The sequence below is a fragment of the Podarcis raffonei genome, chromosome 2, assembly GCF_027172205.1.
Source record: "Podarcis raffonei isolate rPodRaf1 chromosome 2, rPodRaf1.pri, whole genome shotgun sequence".
Classification (NCBI taxonomy): domain Eukaryota; kingdom Metazoa; phylum Chordata; class Lepidosauria; order Squamata; family Lacertidae; genus Podarcis; species Podarcis raffonei.
In genome coordinates, this window is record NC_070603.1 from 51,041,817 (window position 1) to 51,062,987 (window position 21,171).

Sequence of the window (21,171 nt, forward strand, 5' to 3'; positions counted from 1 at the left end):
CTCCCTTTTCCAAGCAGCAGCAGCAGCAACACACAATATTCACCCAACTCTGGTTTGGAAGAAGGCTCCCAAGTATAAATAATACTTTGCGGAGCTGGCAAATTCAGACTACAGTGGAAACCAGGCTGTAATCAGCAGAACAGCTGTGGATCCTTCACATCTCGTCTGGCACCTTCCCTCCTTCCTCACAGCAAAGAAACAGCCACGCATGCTCCAAAAACTCTCCCACGGTTGCAAATAAACATCCTGGGACACTCAGGGATCCAGATGTCTTGAGAGGGAAGGCGGCAGTGCAGGGCCTGGGGAGAGCAAACGGAGCAGGTGGGAAGCGTGTGTTTGTTTACATGTATGCAAAAGCACCACACTCCCACTGCGATTCTGCAGTTATAACCATCCTGTGACCTGATCCACACTAACGACTGACCTCTGCAGTCACTCATTTGATGCTAATTATTCTATGGGTAAACAGGCAGAGATTCCAAGTATGGCGCAGGGGGTTTGGGCACACGTTCTCCCGCCCTGAAAACAAATGCCCAAGAACTCAACAAATGTGCATCAAAAACCATTTCTCCCACATATTTGTGTTCACACTGGAGGGTGCAGTATGGGGTGTGATGGAATTTGGGCCTCACCAAGAGGGGTCTCAGTTCTGCCCGAAACGGAGCCTGACCTTCTTTTATTTCAGATGTTGACATTTCAAGGCTGAAATATGAAGACAAGTTATTTTCCTCCTCAGCTGAAATGAAACCCCCTTAGAGACCCCGTTATACAGAACTGCTTGAGCTCAAATTGACCCCTTTGCAGTGACTTAAGCAGCCTTTTACCCTGGAGTTCATGCTGGTTTCACACTACTAGTTTGTTTCAGGCATAGGTCAACTCAGGGGGAGGAGGTGCTTTGGAAAGGTTCTCTCTAGGCTACAGACTCCCTGCTAGGCAACACACTCCTGCACTGCTTGGGGCTCATATCGTGGCTCCATTAGGCAGCAACATGTCTACTTCCATGCCACTTGTAACCTGTTATCCAGGCTGGATAATAATAATAATAATAATAATAATATATTTTTAAAATCTCTCTCTCTTTCTTTTGAAAAGCAACAAAATATTTTTGGGGGGGCAGGGAATCAACATTACATCATCTATTTTAAAACAAAATGACCTGAGTCTGAATGAGATACAGTCTAAGATGTTGAAGCCCACATTTGCAAGTTTCTCAAAACTGAAACATGACTATCAAACAAAATGAGTTAAGGCCCAGATTACATCACTCGTCTTCTGAGACATTATGAAAGATACAATAATGTTGAAATCCTAAACACCCTGACCTAGGGAGTAAGTTCCGATGCAATTTGCTTCTGAATAGTAATGAAAAGAATTGCACAATAAGATTTGCATTGTGTTTATTGTTTGTGAGCTGGCCTCAGAGGTGCCAGGATCTGAATGCCATCCTATCACCAGGATCATGGGAACCAGTTTGGCACAATGGTTCAAATCCCCACCCAGCCATGGACTTGTGCAGTAGGTGATCTTGGCTCAGTCTGCCTAACCTGCCTCACAGGGTTGTTGTGAGGATTATGCTGCCTTGGTCTCCTGAAGGGAAAGGTAGGATATAAATGCAACAGATAGAAAAGAAATCATTAAGCCTAGATCGCTTACCTTATATGCCTAGCTTAAGCCCTCCAATTACCTGAGTTATGCAATGTGCTCAAGTTCTCAAATGATGCATGAATATTTATGACTCTATTAACCAAACAGCACAGACATCTACTTTCCATCTTATGGAGAAACTTCTTTTCTTTTTTTCTCAGCCAATCCCTGTTAAATCCCTCAGCCACCTCCAGTTAAAAGGATCAGGCAGCAGATGTGAAGGGCCAATGCCACTCAGAGCAGGCCAGGTTGGGGAACCAGCCCTCCAAATGTGGTCAGCCTCCAGCTGCAATCAGCCCCAGCCAGTGTGTCAAATGGGATGATAGCAGCTGTAGTCCAGCAACATCTGCAAGGCCACACGCTTCCCACCCTTTCCTAGATAAGGAAATTGTCTGACTTGGTATCAGGCAGCTTCCTACATTCCTAAGGGCAGAAGAAATATGTGTGTTGGGGAAACGTAACTGGAGTACATGGAGCAGTCAAGCAGTCTCTGAAGCTGGACCCTTCTGCCTGAACATTTCCTCAAAGTTATGGTTGCATCTGCACTCTCTGCCCAAACACAGCAAGACGAGAAAAGGAAGAAGAAGAAGAAGAAGAAGAAGAGGAGGAGGAGCTTGGATCTGATATCCCGCCTTTCACTCCCCTTCAGGAGTCTCAAAGCGGCTAACATTCTCCTTTCCCTTCCTCCCCCACAATAAACACTCTGTGAGGTGAGTGGGGCTGAGAGACTTCAAAGAACTGTGACTGGCCCAAGGTCACCCTTGGGAAGGAAAAGTTTGGAGGCATGATATCTTATTATTGACATAGAAAACCTAGTACTGATTCTACTGTCCAGGTTGTGCAGATTCTAGGATGCCAGCAACACAACAGATAATTGTGGATTGCAGTGCAGACCTTGAAGCTTGGAGGCACAATGGATGTGCAATGGAATGGTAGCACAACATGAGCCACATAGATTGGTCACGTATCTCTGTCCAGATAAAATTATATGGTGTTGTACTTTTGGTCTCTCATAAGCATGGCCATTCCAAACACAAGAAACACCCCTGGCCCTCCTTATTCTCAGGGAAAGGGGGCCATAACTCGGTGGTAGAAGCCATAGGTTCACTTCTTGGCATCTCCAGGTACAGCTGGGAAAGACCTATGTCTGGAATGCTGAAAAGTGACTGCCGGTCAGTCTAGAGTAAATAATATTGTATTATTGTGAGCCGCTTTGCACTCAACAATTGCTGGAAAAGTGGTACACAAAACATCGTATCAAATCAAGTATCAAATAATACAGACTCAGTATAAGGCAGCTTCCTATATTCTTAGATTTCTTAACCAGCTGCTTGATTTTCCAGTAACTGCTGGATTGTGCATAAAATTCTAAACACAGATTTGCCAAAGAAGAATACCTCAGCCCCTATTCCTAGTCTATGCTGATATCATATGGACCATTGGGTCATTTCCCCAGTTTGTGACCCTATAAAAAGACGATCTCCTGGCCCAATCTCAGTTGTCCCAGTGCAAATTAGTTAATGGCTGTGAGCGGGGATTTGCTACTGTAAAAACACTTCCACTTTGTGAAGCTGAGACGCCAATGAAGCAGCCAGTTGGCATTCATCTTCAAGTGCTGGCAAAGGCAAGCTTATATCAATAAAAAAGGAATCCTCTCTCTTCCTTGCTGGTCTCCATCCGTACCCCAAGAGACCTGCAGAACTACACTATTGATAAACATTTGTCAGGGGCCATTTCCTCTCCTACTTGATTTTATTTCTGTTTGAACTGGATGGGATAGCCTTAGATTCAGGCTCTGGAAAGAAGGAATGGGTGCCAGGGCACAGAGCAGTCAGGACAACCAAAGAAGGAAAGGAGCAGGACAGAGGAGATTATTGGGCTTCCTAAGGCAAGCAGCCCATACTGTAAAAGGAAAGGGAAACAAGACTGAACGGCTCAGCTCTGGCTGTGTTAAAATGGCTGTGAATCTGCAAGCAGGGAATGAGAGACAGAAAGAGAGAGAGAGAGAGAGGAGGGCAAAGGGAGACCAAACATTTTGGACAGGTCCTGGGACAACCAGAGGGGCCATTTGTAAGGATGAATAAATAGTTACTATGACCACCCCTCATCCCAACCACTCTTTGAAGAGAACCTGTCAGTTCTAATTTACCTACAAAACAAGGAAGACTCAAGGAACGGTCCCAGACAACATTCAAAATCTCTGCATCATTCAATACTTGGAGCAGTCTCCAAGGAATCACCACTGCCCACCTGACAGATTCAGACTGGGAGCAAGGCCCAGAGACATGCATGAAAAAGAGGAAACTGAGTATTCGTGCCATAGGATGCAAATGGGGTAGAACTGAGGATACTTGATCCACCCAGTGCTCCAAAAGGAGACAGTTGGCAGGCTGAGGGAAGGGAGGCAAAAGCCAATTACTCTTGCAAAATCAGTGCATACACTCAGATCAGCGCCACACTGACTTAACTTCAGATGTATATGGGATAAGCAAAAGCATAATCCCGCCTGCTTTTTCATTCACTGTTTTCAAATTCTCAGCAACTCTTATTGAGTGCCAAGATGTCAGTCATGGGAGGAACAGCAACCAGTACAAGGAAGATCGTCTCCCTGTATGCAAATCTTTCACCTTTAGTCTGCATTAACCTGCCTTTCAAATTCTGCAATGGCTTTTGAGTTCCTGCTTGATTCTACAGAGCTAAGAGCAGCAGGTTCGAGGTGAAAGTTCAGGAGTTTTGCATTGTTATGCACAGTGGTAATATTTTACTAGGTTGTAACACGGCAGCAAATGGCCTCACGTGATTAGCTTGTTCAGTGCCTGTCTGACCTTGTCCCTGCCCGCCCTCACTCATTCATATACACACACCCAAACTTCCAAACATTTCCAGTGAGAAGGAAATGGGAAAGGAGAGGAAACTGGTAGAACTACTTTTTACTAAGCCATAGCTCCAGAGAGACTTCATTTTGTTCACTGCCTGCTCTGTCTGCCCTGCTACCATCAAGCAGAAGATAAATCTCCTACGGTTACGCTGGAAAAGATTTCTACAATACAACAAATGAGTGAGTTGCAAAAGCTCAAATTAAAATCTCAGCAATTCCACCTGCTCCTTGTATATTAAAGATCTGCGATATACATGACAAGGTACTATTCAAATTGCCAGTTTTCCCATAAAATACTTCCTGTGCCTTTTAGCAGCTGTATGACAGGCAGGAGCTACACAGGTGAAGGTTTTCTCACTGTTGTGCAGAAACTACCAGTTGGATTTCTGCATGACACGCAACTGGTCAGGAAAAAACATAGCAATCGAGCGCCAAACAAGAACAATCCCTCAGACCCATTCAACTTTTTTATTAGCCAGAGAAGGTGGCATCCCATCCAACATATAATTAGGTAGGGCCATGCTTCATTTAACACAAAGCCCATAATCTCTAGCTCAGTCTAATATCCTGTCTTCCACTATGCTACAGCTGGCCAATGGTCAGGCAAATCAACATCAGAGATAACAAGGGTTCTAGATTTGATGTCAAATCCAAGATCAGTTAGAGCTATGGGCTAAAATGGGGCATGCGGAACAAACAATAAACACCATCTTAACCAACAGATGTAAAGGATGTAACTGTCTTCCACTGCTACCAATGGAAAGGTTGAGTACAAAGGGTTAAAATGACACTATGTAGACCTGGCTGAAAGGTGTGAAAATATTACCATCTTAACTAGTGGAAATGTTGCTAGGAAAATTATGAGATCTAAGGGCAAGTTTAAATGACAGAAAGAATGGAGGAGCATATGTCAGGAATGATTGATATCCAACAGGTCCTGTCACAATGCAATAGGGATGAGACATGTTGCCTGTTCCTGTGCAAGGTGACTCAGAATTAAGTCCCACTAAGTTGAATGAGACTGCTTCCTGAGTAAGTACAGACAGGATTGCAGCATGACCATGCAGTCTTTACCCACCAATAACAACATAAGCTTTCCACAGATTTAAATAGGGTTATGATTACTGTGCTGGTGAGCTGATGGGCTATTTAGTTCCGTACATCAATCATTTCCAGCAGAAGCATATTTCATTTGCACCAAACCTGGTATGATGGCCAGATGCCATCAGGCAAAGCTTTGTTCCTGTGCCTCTTAATAGCACCCCCACATCCAGAAATGTTTGGCTGCTGAAATTTCCAGCACCTCCTAGACCATGGATGCGTGACCCTCCAGTTTTGTTGAACTTCAGCTGCCATCATGCCTGGAATTTGGCCAGGATGCCTGGGGGTGATGGGAGTTGGGAGTCCAGCAACATCTGGAAGGCACCACTTTGTCACCCCTGTTCTAAGGAGAACATCTTCCTTCAAACACAACTCCAACTCTGAACCACGCTCATCAAAAGGGAATAGCAATGGGTGCTTAAGAAGAGCAAACTTGTCTTCAGACCATTAGCTCTGTTTTCATGCAGCATGTTCATTTCATCACTAAACCTCATACCAGGACTGTACGTAGGGGTTCCACCAACAATCACGCTTTATTCCATAGACCTGCGAGAATCACCCACGCCCTTCCCTCCCTGTTACACAGCTGAATAATCGAAGGAGAATGAGAAAGAAAGCAGGTGGCACCAATTACAATGTCAGATTGAAGATGGAATTGGAACCGATTCCCAAAACTGTCCATTAAATCATGCTGCTAACTCTTACTGGCAACGTCCAAGAACGTTACTACACAGAGAAACAGAGAAATGTGCATACACGCTGCTGCATGCAAATCTGTGGGCACACGTCTTTCTACAGGAAAAATGTTCATTAGCACACCCTTAAATTCAAACATATACACTTTTGCATAAATACAAATACTTCCACATACATATTTTGCAGGTAGCTTTGCTAAAATGAGACATGGTGTGCCTGATGTTTTAACGGTGTAAAGGTGGTGTGCTTACATTCTCAGCTTGCAGGTATCATAGTACAATGTTCCCAAGTGGCAGATCTCATGCTCACATATAACATGCACTTTCTTCCCTAAGGAAATTATTCATTTACACCTTTAGTTATACTTTTCCTATCAACCTTTTTCTATAAAGCATGGTGGCTTTTCTCATATTACTATAACAAAGGCATTTGTGTGCTTCAAAATTGGGAAAATCCTCCTCTGGAACATCTAGTGGCATCATGACCAGACGGAACTCCTATACTTTCAGCATTGCAATCCTTACATGGGAAGAAATCTCACTGAAATTGGTAGAACTCACTTCCGGCTAAATGGATTTAGGACTGTGCTGTGTGTGGAAAACACAGCTTTGTCAGATGCTGCTTGTCAGGTGGGGGGGGGAGCATTTCTCTCTCTGGTGCTGAATTCCATTGGGAGGTAATCTGTCAAGGCCACGGGCCACATGTCAGAGATGGGCAGGACACCACCACCCCTCTCCTTCTCTTGCTATCTATGTTTCCACCCATCTGCCCCACTTTGCCAGTCCCATGAAATGCAGGCCAAGGGCTGCAGCCTGCCCAACCTTGTTGGGCATAGTGAGGCTCAAGATTAATCAACACTTGGTGGAGAAAAAGAGAAGCAGAAGAGCTGCACCTCAATAGCAGAGCATCTGCTTTGCCTGCAAGACGTTTCTGGTTCAATCCTTAGCATCTCCAGGTATAGCTGGGAGGGCCCCTTGTCTCAAATCCTGGAGAGCTGCTACCAGCCAGTGTAGGCAGTGGTGAGCTAGATGCACCAATGGCCTGACTCGGAATAAGGCAGAGGCCAGTGGAGGTGAGTAGGATGGAGGTAGGAAAGTAAACACAAGAAGATGAAAAAGGGATGCTCTTTGATACTTCCTGAAGTTGGGAAAGAGAAGGAAAAGGGGCCCTGCAGAATGTACTTCCACAGGCATCCCAGGAAACTAGTACTTCTCATAAAGTGAGTTGAAGAAAATACCCCAGTTAGTGGAATTACAAGTAGTTGAGAAGCTGTGAGTTGGCAGGTTGTGTGCCTATTCCTCTTCCAAAAGCAGAGAGCAGTCGCCACCAGAAGCTAGGGTTTTGTATGCAACAACAGCAGCAAGAATACTTATTGCAAAGTATTGGAAGACACAAGATTTATCCACCCTGGAAGAGTGGCAGATGAAGGTGATGGACTAGGGAGACCAGGGAGAAGAGTCGGTGGAAGAAGATTGGAAGAAATTTAAAGACTGAGGATTGTAACACCGATGTAACCTTGCTTATGCACATGTTGCAGTGCCATTCCACACTTTTAAAGTTTAGACGCTAAATCAAAGACTGTTATACATACAGACAACCAAACAAACCTGCCAAGTGATTAAAGAGGAATTTACCAGGCTTCATGCAGGGGGTGGATGTGCACTAAAACTGTTGTCTAAACTGGCTCCTGGAGCTCCCCAAATGAGCACAAACCAGAATGTGGAAGAATCGTCTTCATATGTACCACAAAGAGGTAAAAAGACACAGTGACGAACCAAGTATACTCAGTTTATTGCAAATCTTACCATTCCAAAGAATTTTTAGGAATGAGAAGTGTTTGCACTGCATGCTTGCAGAAAAAGAAGAGTTTTATAAACATGAGACTGCACTGTCTCTTTAATTACAGTTGAAATCAATAAAGTACACAATAATGCAGAAGACACCAGAATCTACCGCTTTCCTGCTTTAAGAAAAAATTGTCACAGCAAGCTAAAAATTAACCAGGGTGGAGGGAGATTAGCTCATGATTTGGAAAAAACACTGAGATTCTTCACCTTGATCCCAGAATTGGGTTGCTTCTTTGACTGAATCTGCAGATGCCCTCAAGTCAAAAGCTCCACCATTTTGCTTTCAGGTGTCCTGAAATAAAAGGACTTGCAGGGTCAGGGAAGTTCAAGTCTCGTGAAGACACTAACACAAAGCTCCAAAATTCATATCCTATCTCAGTTATGCAGATCCATCTTCCTACCAGTTCAGAGACTGCTCCTGGCACTGAGTTTTAAAAATGGCAACCTGTTTTCCTCAGAGATGTTCCGAGGAAAATAATAATAAAAGTCTCTGGTGCAGTCTGGTAAAGATGGCACCCCAGGGGGGAAAGAAGGATAAAACAAAGTCATGTGATTAATTGCTTTCAGGAAAGCCACCATGGAAAACACAATTTTGCTTCCACTTTGATAAAGAGGTCTTTAAAAGCATTTGCTTCCCACGCTTAAACGGAGAAGTTGGCAAGCCACTGAAGTGAACATTGTCTGGCAAGTGGGATGGAAGGCAAGAAAAACCTCACTTCTGCAAATTCCAGAGACTTTAGGAGAGTTGCTTGAGATTTACTCCCCACCATAACTGCAAAACTGGGCACTCTGAAGATAAAAATGAGGGGCAGTGTTTAAATTACTACACTACCTGTCTGCATCTTATGAGAGGGTATTGAAATTCCCAGTACAAGAGCAGCAGACACTGTGGCAAAGAAAACAAGCATTATGCAGGTTGCCCTATGCGACAGAGGGCAACTTGATGCATCATCACATCTGAACTGCGTATTTCCTACATTTACTCCACCATGCAGTAGAGTGTAGCAGCTTTCAATCTGGTTCCTACTGTAATCGTCCCCAGAGGAATGGTATGCTTCCTTGGGCTTCCTTGTATAGGTGGCAATGTCTTCAGCGAAGAAGATGAAATGCTGCTAAACTGTCACTGAACAGTAGTGTATTTTCCCTGCCACTTTGTCACAAGGTAAAGTTGACACCTCAAAGCACTGACAAGGTTGGGAGCAAAAAGCCAACTATGAACCCTAGCATTGGAACTGACAGAACTTTCTTTTCTTTTTTCTTTTGGTGTAAAGGCATTTCCCAACTTATAAACATCTGCTCCTCCTGTCTCAAAACAAAACCCAGATCAGCTTCTCACAGAAATGAGCAGGGGCCTTATTATTTTTAGATTACTAGTGCGTCTTGCATGGGAGCTGCACCACGAGACTGCAGCCATACTGGTTACCATGACAACATCATCACTTCTTCACAAGACGACGACAGAGGATTGTCAAGGAAAGTAAGCAAAAGGAGCAGGGATTGGAAAAGGAAGGTGCCTAGGAGTCACCTGAGCCTACATTGAGTTATCTACATACCAATCTATTTCAGATCAAACTGCCTGCACTGGAAACAGTTCAGAATATTTTTTTTAAGTCCTCATGGAGGAGGAACTTGAAGCTCAGCTGGGCTGTGAGAGTCTCATCCCTGCTAGTTTTACTGTCAGGACTCAGATTCTACCTGCAGATATGCCATCCTCAGTATTCAACTGGGCTAAATTAAGAGCCAAGGGCCTGAGAGGACTGTTGGGGCAGCCTCTTCGCTACCTTCCCTGAGGCTATGTAGGACCTTTGTGCCCTGAGGGAAAGCACAAGCAGCACAGCACAGGGAACCATCAGTCAGTGTATAACAGGGGAAATGTTTTAATGCCGCTACTGAGCTAAGTCTCAGCAGAAATCAGCCCCAGCTGGTGTATACACAGTGAAAAGTGTTTCTTATAGCCCATACCCTCTAGGAAATTCCCTCTAAAATAAGGCTGAGAAACCTGTGGTCCACCAGATGTTGTTGGACTCATCAGGCCCCAGAGGGCATGGCCAATAGAGATGTGGAGAGACGTTGTCCAACAACATCTGGAGGACCATAGGTTCTTCACCCCTGCCCTAAAGATACAGAATCCTCAGGTATTACTTCAGGATAGCAAACGCTTTTCCTTTCCAAAAGAAATTAAACCACCTGCTGTGTTTCATACAGGACCAAGGGTTTTGTTTGTTTTGCTTGTATTTTTCATGCAGTCCTTTCCCCCACAAACCAGAGACCTGCCCTCAGGAAAATGGCCACCACAGCTGCACCTTAATTCACCACCATGAACATCATGGAACCAGCCGGATGAGTGATGCTGAGCCATTTGCTCTTCTACATGCTCTTTCCATTTGTGATTTCGGGACAAGGAAGACCACGTATTTTTTTACAGTCTGTAAATCATCCAGAAGGTTTTTTGGCACCACACAGATAATGATGATACGCCAGTCCTAATGTCCACCTGCCTATCTGGAGTCTTAGAGAGGATAACAGAATCCTCAACATGAGGGTTTAAATCAGGAATTGTTGTGTGTGTGTTTTTACTGGCAGACAAAACAGGAAAATCAAACAACAGAATTAGCCCTGATGAAAGCAACCTGGAAGCAACCAAGGAGAAAGGCCCATGGGAAGGCCCCATCAATAGAATCACAAACCCATATCAAACAGACCTTTACATACATACTTGCTGAAGGACACGCACCAAACTGCATTGCTTTCTCCTCACAAGGCAGAACTTTAGAAAGTGGCACAGTCCCCCACCAACACATAATTTGCTGCACCCAGCTAAGCCATGATTTCACTTGGGCTTTCAAAGCCCATGCTCTTTATAATCCTCTGAAGAGCACAACTGGCACAACAAAATGATTCAACATAGTTATGCCTGTTTTCTGTATGGTCACGCCAGATCCCTGCACGATGAACTTCAATTGGTTCTTCTGCTGATTGGTTTCCCTCTCTAGTATGTGTGGTAACCTGCAGCCCTGCTTGTCCTGACCAGCTCTCAGTCTTGCAATTAGCCCCACTGACCTCTGAAATCCTCAGCCTCTCTAAGCAGCCATGCATTAAATCCCGGATCCAAGAGTGGAAATAGACTTCGTAAAAGGCTTATGGCCCTATTTATTGCATTGTACGCATGATGGGTTCTGATGGCATGGAATAATGCTGCAGAGGCTTACTTTCTCGGCCTCCATGACCAGACAGAGACCAGGTGGCTATAAGAAAAAAGTGGTACATTCCCAGCATTTGTCTGTCACAGTCAACACTAGGTGCTAAAGGGAGAAAGAAAAAGATAGGAAAGCAGGATCTAAGAGTTCATGACTCCCAGAGTTTTTTGGTTTTTTTAAACCCTGGGATCTTGATGCCAGGACTGAAGACTGTCTAGACATACCACCCTCTTGCCTGGTAATCTTTCCCCTTAATTCTTGCTATGTGAAGACACTCTCTAATTACTCATTGGGGAGGGGAATACACTCTGTACCTGCCCAGGGCAGGGGCACTTCCATCTATTTTCCCTTCCTGTTGCAAGCTTGGTTCCTGGCATTAAAAATGGCTAAGTCTGGGACAAAGTAGAACCTGTAACTTCGTGTTTTTTTAAATATGGAATACTTTAGATTTTTCACATGTGTTCACAAGAAAAAGGGGACAAAACCTCATTTGTGGGTGGACAGAGTGCTTGTACCACAGCAATTTTACTTTCAAGCTCTGGAATCATAAGGGTAATAAAGTTGGGGCAGTCTGTTCCTCAGTGCAGGACCACTGGGGGTAAGGAGAAGAGCCTGGGGAAAAGCTAATACAAATGTCATTCACAAAAAAGCAAGTATGCAAGCAAACAAAAGAAAGAAGTACAACCTGCCTTCCCATAGGTTAACTCTCCTGATAGTTCTGAGCATTCATTGGCTTTGAGTGTGTACATATTTGCATGAAATCAGCTGCATACTTTGTAAACACATCGATGTAGTTCAATGGTACTGGTATGTGATGCTGCTGGGTATGAATAAATGGGAGAACTAGCAACTGAGGAATCTTAACATAAAGGCAGAACTTCATACGTCTGATGTAGCAATGCTTTATTTAGGGGGGTGGGGAAGAAAGGAGGAGGTAGTGTGTGTGTGTGTGTGTGTGTGTGTGTGAGAGAGAGAGAGAGAGAGAGAGAGAGAGAGAGAGAGAGAGAGAGAGAGAATGCTCCACAAGGGGCCAACAGAACATGCAGAATCAAAACTCTGAGCATATTTTCCTTTATTAACAGACTGATGCCTTTAAAAGGCAACAACGGGAAAACCACAGAGCTAAACAGTCAAGTAACCAAGGGATCCTCTGCATCCCTGTGGAAAATATAGAGCAAACCTTATCCTGTGCACGTTCCAGTCAGCCAGAGACCAAATCACAAGACCGATCAGCTCGCACTTCAAGCAGCTTGGCTGAATAACAGAGTCTAAATCAGGAAAGCCTCAGCCAGAGTATCTGAACCACAAAGGAAGGTATCTCTCTCTCTCTCTAAACACACACACACACAGAGAGAGAGAGAGAGAGAGAGAGAGAGAGAGAGAGAGAGAGAGAGAGAGAGAGAATTGCTAGTTAGCAGGTTCTGGACAAAAACTGAGAGCACATGGGGCAAGTCAGAGTGAGTTTCACCCTGGTGCAGTGGGTTGTCTTATCATAGAGATCTGGTGCCTGCTTCAACTACTGCAGGAATAAATTGCACAGGAACACTCTATAAGGCCAAATCTGCCACACAATAAAGTCGTACAGCGTGTTGTCGTCATCAACACAACAGATTACAAAAATGAGAAAAATGACACATGCATCATGAACGTTGAATAACAGGTATTTTGCCAAAAAATAAAATAAAATTGCTGCCAGCCCCAAGGGAACAAAGGGACCAAACAGAATCACAGGAGGGGGCACTCCTCCCTCCCTCCTCATCTGCTTTACTACCTTATATGTAGATCAGGAGGGGGCAGAAGAGCAAAACGCTGGGTACTGCACAGGTAGGTTCTTGTTTCCCTCCTGCAAACATATATTCCACTCAATGATCTGTATCACAATCAATGTGCTCACTAAGGAAGGAATGGGGGTGGGAACAACTGCATTTTTCCAGCAACAAATATGGCACTTCTGGATACTGGGTAAATGCCATTTCTTCAAACAGAAATGCTATCTAAGAGAAAGACTACAGCTGAAACCACACAAGCGTTTTCAAATACTTTAATGATTATCACTCAGGAATCTTTCACCATTTCATGAGTTATGCACTTCCTACTTCAAGTGTCAACATAGCCGCTTCAGTTACTGATGGAGAAGCCCCTCCACACATACCTTCTTAATCTGGATGTGGGCTTATACTGCCCTGTTACAGACTTTGAGTGTATACATATTTGCATGAAATCAGCTGCATGCTTTGCAAACACATCAATGTAGTTCAACAGTACTGGTATGTGATTCTGCTGGGTACAAATAACACGAGAATCAGTGTCACAACCAACCAGCAGAGGAACTCTCCATTCACTCACAGGTATGCCTTCCCTGGCATTTTGAGGGCCTTTTTCAGTTGCTGCTACCACTAAACTATTCAGCCAAACAGCTGAAGGACGTAACGGCCACAAGCAGCCTTGGGAAGCCATCCCTAACTAATGGAAATAGCACCCATTGGCTTGCCTTTCTATTGCAGGCTTTTAAAGGGCAAACTGCAGATTTCCCTCCCTCCCCTCCATTAAATGAGCTGGATGTATTCTTAATGTACTCGGTGTACCAAATATCAGGGCAGTGAAGGGCACTCGCCTTGCCTTGTTTTCCTCCCATCCCCAAATGTCACACCTGCTGTGTACCCTGGAATTCATCATTCTGAGGTGTCACCACTACTCTTCCCTTTGCAACCCTGGCTGAATACAGAACCTGCTCACAAGAAGGGAGGATGCTTTTAATCACATGGCAGAGTTGTGCAATGTGTATTATTTAACATGATTATTTTATCTTCACAAAAGCAACTGCTGCTTATGGGACTCCAAATACATGTAGATTTTCTGGGAGGATGGGGGCTGCACAGAACTGCATTTCACCTTTCTAACAGTTTGTTTCATTATCATATTCATTTCAGTCCTATCTCTGAATGCTAATCAGTGTAGGGTAAAAAGAATAAAAAGAACAATTCCAGGTAAATCAAGGCCAGGCATTCCAAAATGAAGGTGGATCGTAGTGCACTCTGGTAAACCAAAGTGCCTGAGACACTTGGATGACAGAAGGAGATATGCCAACAAAATCCTGCAAAGGTTTTTTTAAAATATATATATATAATATGTGCCTTTAAGGGTCAAAAACCAAAATGAGCACTGTTCATTATTAGGTGTGGTATAATATAAAAGCCAGATGGCAACTTTGCTTTTAAGGGCTGATTGAAGAAGAGTTTTGGATTGAAAGCCAAAATAACTGAAAGATGTATCCTAGAGAAATCCAGACCATAAAAAGAAAAGAAAAAAGATGGTTTGAAGGGACTAGTGCAAAGACTATGAAGATCTGTGGCATAGGGAGAAGGCTGGCTATACTTGATTCAGGGGTCACCTAACGGACCTCCAAGTGAGAGAATACAAATATCACTGACATCAACCCATATACTGAGAACTTGTGCTGCAAATATAGGGTAACTACATGCTACCTAGATAAATTAATAATATTGCAGTCAGCTTGTTCTTTGGTGGCACACCAAGTTAATAATGGAGGTGGAAATCTAATCCAGTTCTCCTCCAAGTCTAATGGTCTTGAATCCAGTTCCTCAGTTTGGTGAGCAGTCTCTCTCTATGTGTGTGTGTCGGACAAATAGCCAATATACTGCAACATAACACTGATGGAGCTACAATAGCTGAATCCAGGTACAAATGCCATAATCAGATTGAGAATTAGTGACTGTGTACCTGAAGCTGCAGTTAGCTTACTGGACAGCCTATGCCGTGTGCCCCTGCCTCTTGCTATGTGAGTAAACAGATCCTCTCAGGCACACACACCAATTTGTGGTAATGCAGAGCCCTCTGGCAACACTAAATTCAAACATGATATCACTAGTGAAATAAGTATATCCATAGCAGCTATTGGGAAGAGAGACGCCAACATCTCTAAAACTTTGTCCCGGAAGCAGGAGCAACGAACAGATGAAGATGCTTTCAGTTCAAGTCTCCAAACATACCTGAACGAGGAATGGACTGAAGGGGAAGGGGAACAGTAATGAATAATTTATTGTAATACATGCAGACAGAGGAGAAAGCTAAACCACAAGGAATCGGTCGGAATGTTTGATAAGCTTCCTTTTAGACCTTTCCGGGTGATACTCAAATTGCTTCAGGGCATTCCTATTCTTCTACAAGCATGGAAACAGTTTTCCTTATAAATGAAACAGTCTTATCCTCTAATGCACTGATGGTGGTGGTGATAGTGGGGCTGTTGTCTCAACCACCCATAATAATTTAAACCATGGCTGCCACTAGGAAAGACTCCACTGCAAGCAAACCATTCATAAGAGATAAACAACAGAATTCACTTCTCCAATATGTGGTGATTGCCACCTACTTAGATGGCTTTTTAAGGGGGGATTAGAAATTCATAGAGGTTGCTAAGGGGACTAGTCATGATGGAACAGAGGCACCATATCTCTGAATACCCAAATAATTGGGGAGCTACATGGAGAGAAGGCTTTTGCACTCATGCCTTTCTTGTGGGCTTTTCAAAGGTTGACCACTATGGGAAGCAGGATGCTGGACTAGATAGGCCTTTGGTCTTATCCAGCAGGGCTTTTTTTACATCCTTATAGATGAGCAGTTGGCTAGCTTTCAATGTGCATACCTGTCCCACCATCATTCCATCATATGCCCCAACATTAAACGAAATATAAATACAGCACATAATGAAATCAATATACTGCTAAGGTTTGCAAAAGGGGTGGGGTGCAGGTGAATCAACACTAATGTCTCCTTCGTGTTATCACTAACTTAGATAAGTGGTGCCACTTCCTAGCATTTATACCACAAGAACTGCTAGCAGAGACGAAATCCAATCAACCCACAGTCAACCATCCACTTCTACCTTGGTGGTTGCTGATTTATTCAGATTCTGAAATGGGACAAAGTCCATCCAAGCTAGCTTGGATGTTAGCCAAAAACCCTCATTCACACTCTTGTTTCACCAGCTTCTTCTTTGCTAAACCCACTTCAGAAATGGATTCTCCAGCCAGCGATCATCCCATCTCTAAGCCACACTTTGGGAGGGGAAAGGGGAGTGAAGTTGAAAAATAAGTGGTTTTCTTGCAGTTCCAGACACACCTGTATGTTAGCTTTCTGAAACCTGATAGTCTTGTATTGACTTGGACGTGGCATTAATGTTCTTGCAGCCCCAAGATAGAACTCTTCAGATGTTGCTTTTTTGAGGACCAATACAGATACCTGCACCAGGCACTACATCATTCACCTGACTGGCCAGATTGTTTACTGCTGACTGAAATTAAGAGATAGCTTAGAATAAGGCTAGGCTGACTGTTAGATCTATTTTGTTTTTAGTAGAACGAGAGTCACATGCAAAAGACATATAATTAGAAATAAAGAAGATGGTGCCTCTAAGAACATCCAGAGTCCAGGAATCGGTTTTCAGTGCCAGAACTGACTATGCACACAGCCCTTCCACATACATGTCCCCCACCCTCACCCCACAGTTAGTTTTCTTCATTTCAGCAAGGGAAAGTCATGTTGTAGTTGCTACTATGTTGGAAACTCTTGTCGTTCTGCTGCAAGTCTCCCAGTGATCTAACTTCTGCCCACCTGCAAACACTCAGAAACTTATCTACTGTATAAGAAAATACAAAGTTCATTTTCTGATTCTGACACCGAATCTCACCCTGCTTGTATAGATGTCACAGCAGTTGAATGTGTGTTGGCACCAATTCTGCTGAGGAGAAAAGGAATCTCCATCACTGGAACGCTTTAAAACAAATAAGCTAGAGGGGCAACTGCCAATCAGCTTTGTGTTTCTTAAAATATCTAGTATGTCCCTGTGGTTGCGGCAGTGGCAGCAGGGGGGAAGACAGGAAAGAAGTATGCATTCATTGATGAATTTCAGTCTCCATTAATCATTTACATTTACGGACTTGAGATGCTTCAGAGCTTATCACTGTGCCCAGGATATCATTTAGAGTCAAAAGCTAGGAGTGGTTTCATCAACCACTCCATCAGACAAGAAACTCTGCAGTCCATTCTTTGGGATTTGAATCTGTTGTCTGAAGCCATAGTTGGCAGAGTCTGTGGTGGCTCATTTTCTGTCAAGTGCAGGCAGTTGGGAACACCCTGCAACACTACCCCTGGGGTCTCTGTTACTTCACAGAGCAATTCCCATGTGCTGAGTTTGACAGGGAAGCTGCAAATGATTTCACACAAAATAACCTTCCGATCATCTCCACCTCCTTGCAATAACTGTGGTCAGTCAAGAATGGCAGTGCCGTGGGAAAGCCTTTGAGGACCAGGATAGTTAATCTGGCACTTTGTTATCTGACTATTAATATCTTAAATTAATTTCTTTCTTTCTTTTGTAAATGCTGGTGGTGGTGTACTGAGATTGGCAGCACAGGATTAAGCTGTGCATAAAGAAAAGGCGACACATTCCAACCAGTTCATGGTAAGACCTTCCACAGTTGTTCTCCTAGGGCATAATCCACCTGACAGTTCTCCTGCACAAGCCCCACTGAAATGAATAGGAGCCATGAAAGGGCACTGTAAGTGACTTTTGCCTAGGCAGGTGACTTCAGCCTTCCTATAGAAGTGATCATTTGCCCTTGCCAAGTCAGCTAATCAAGACCACAATGATTAACCAAAAGGAATCTGTCCTCATGCCTAGAGTACATTCACCTAGTAAGTTTCCAGCGTGGCTGGGGGTTCTATTTCCCTTTCCCTTTCACTGTGAATAGCTTGAATTCCAGAGAATCAACAGCTGCCACCCAGAAAAAGATAAAATTTGAAATTTAGCCTAGTTGCAGCTGAAATCTCTCTTGATCAACAGAAAGGGACCCAGCTGAAGGCCAATTCATGGAGCTATTTTATTCTCCCATGGAATTTCTGGCGTTAACCACATTTAACTTCACACTTAAAAGGATAATCAAGAACATATGAAGCTGTCATATATTGTTAGTCCCAGTGGTCCATCCAGTCCAGTATCATCTACTGTTTGATGCAACCAGTTGGTCTCTGTCTGTCTCTCAGAAGGGAGTTTTATCCTCTGTGGTAGCTTACAGCAGCTCTTTTCCTTATATCCTGCTATGTTACTACATGTCTAACTGTTGCTCCATTGTTTATGGCTTTCACGCCATTCTAGTTGGGCTGGATTAGAAGTTAAGACCACCTCACCTGGATGCTTATATGATGCACATGGAGGCAATCCACTTGCTGAAATGAGGCACTGCTAGATACCATAGGACAAGGGAAGAATGACCCTTCACCTTCTCCACCCACACTGCTCTGATAAGATTTTGGGGCTAATTTTGAGACTTCATGCATACCTATAATTTTCCCCTATATATTTTAAAGTGTATCTAGGCCACTTACTGTACAGTCAAAATGGTATTAGTTCTCAGGTATTAGTTCTAAGTCCTCTTGCTGGAGCAATGGTGGTATGTGGCAGAAGCAAGTTACAAGGGTAGAATTGTGGAGGCGGGAGGGCAGTCTATCTAGTTGTTGTTATTACAATGTTGGGGGTCCAGGTATTTTTAACCATTTACTTGAGTTATGTTACTTGAGTTAACAGGGGTAAATATTTAGAAAATTCACTTCCAGTTTATATATATATATATATAGTTACAAGAACATCTCCAATTGTTTTTTTGGTCATGTGTTTGTTTGGCTTTCCTCTTGGCCTGCGCACTGAAAGCTAGATGATGGTCACTGAAAAGAAACAATTTGATGAAATGCATTGGATGCCTCATTTTATCTGTGGGGGCCCACTTGAATTAATTAGAATGTTTGCTTGCTGAGTGAGGGAAGGATAATGGTGTGATACAATTGTATCATCATATTTTATTGAACAGATAACTTCCTCTGTTTATGTATTTATTTATCCTATTAAAAAAAAACCAAGAAAAATATTTCAAAAAAGGAGAAAACAAGAAATGAATTCTCACACACCATTGTTACTCCAGTGCAAAGGGATTCACTAGACAGAAGGGGAGCTGTTATACAAAAAGTTACAATCCTTTCTTAATCACACAGAGACAATAATGGCAACCAGGCATTTCCTGGAGGCTCCGTACATATCAGCAAAATATTTGAAGGTGCCCTTCAGGGCTTTACAGCCCAATCCCCTCTGGCATGTTTACCCAGAAGGAAGCAACATGAGTTCAGTAGTGGTTACCTCTCCCTGGCAAGTATATTTTTTGGTCAACAATAGCATACTCTCTCACATACTTGCATATAGTCCCAGAGACTTCAAAAGGGTACCTGATAAGAAACACCTTTGACGGTTGGCAAGTAAAAAGGGTGCCCTTGGTGGCAGAAACACAAGGCCACCTTGAGAGCCTGCCTAGCTTGAACTTGTGCATACAGTGGTACCTTGGTTCTCAAATGCCTTGGTTCTCAAATGCCTTGGTTCCCAAACACCGAAAACCCGGAAGTATGTGTTCCGGTTTTCAAACGTTTTTCGGAAGCTGAACATCCAATGAGGCTGTTGGCTATTGTTTCCGGGGCGTCTACACCAATCAGAAGCTGCGCCTTGGTTTTTGAACATTTCAAAAGTCAAACAGACTTCCAGAATGGATTGAGTTTGGTGCTTTTGTTTTTGCTATTTCTTTTGTGCTTTTGAGGCTTTTTCAGTTAATTTGTTTTTATGACTGTGCTACTGATTGATTGATTGTGTGACTGCAGAAATGGATAAAAGCCTCCCATCCAAACAATGACTATCATCAGTGCAGGTAAGAAAAAAATTAATTTAAATTGTCATCATCTACAATACTGTCTTATTTATTTTATAGTACAGTACATTGATTATTGCTTTCGTTTTATAGCTCAATGGCCTCGTTAGATAGTAAAATTCATGTTAAATTGCTATTTTAGGGGTTGTTTTTAAAAGTCTGGAACGGATTAATCCGTTTTGCATTACTTTCTATGGGGAAGCACGCCTTGGTTTTGGAACGCTTTGGTTTTGGAATGGACTTCCAGAACGGATTAAGTTTGAGAACCAAGGTACCATTGTATTTACCTGAAGTAAATACAATTTTACTCCATGCAACATAATCCACTCCTAGCGTAATTCTTTCATTTTGCTATTAATGGCAGTTTCCCAATGGATCCTCAGTCCTACATAACTACAATTCTGAACTCTTGTACTCTGTTCCTGACAATGTTTACTCAGACATAGGTCCAACTGATTTCAATGGGATTTGCTTTTTAGTGAACAGGCTTAGGAATGAAGCTTTACAAGAAAGAAAGGTGAAGTAGCAGTAGCAGTATAACATCTCTCTCACACACACAATCTGAAAGAGGATCTGAATTGTCTAACCTAGGGGGTTTACTTGCAAGAAAGTCTCCTTTCCCAGGCTACTCATTGGCTGAACTGCAGGCAGCACATTCATAATTTTCAGAGGCAACATGGTGGGTGGGGGGATAGGGAGGAAATGGAAAAATATCTTAATTAAATGAAAATGGCCCTCCACTCATCTTACTGCCAAGGCTGGAGGCTCATATTTTACGTTAAGCCATCTTTTATTGCTCCCCTGAGCACCAAAATAAAAACACATAGCACTGTCCAGTCTCAACAGGAATGTAGGAGAGATATCATTTCAACATTGTCAATGCCTTACCTCCTCCCAATATAATACACAGGGAGCTGACAAATCCTCCTACTACACACCACCTCTTACTTCCTGCATCTCTTAACAATGGTTTGGTACAGCAGTTTTGAGAGCATGCTCAGCTCCTTCAGCTTCCCAACCCAGTACGTGGAAAGTAGTAGACTTTC

At 43.2% G+C, this 21,171-nt stretch overlaps 1 protein-coding gene across 3 annotated transcripts in view; it reads right to left on the bottom strand.

Annotated features, from left to right (window-relative positions):
* The window catches only part of PPARGC1B (PPARG coactivator 1 beta), a 108,214-nt gene that overhangs the window by 79,906 nt on the left and 7,137 nt on the right, over positions 1-21,171 (bottom strand). The window contains exon 2 of one of the 3 annotated variants that reach the window (XM_053376565.1): positions 12,544-12,693. The exons of the other annotated variants lie outside the window; for them this stretch is intronic. The gene's annotated coding sequence lies outside the window, so the exon portion shown is untranslated. The remainder of the gene's footprint in view (positions 1-12,543; positions 12,694-21,171) is intronic. 3 annotated transcript variants of the gene reach the window in all.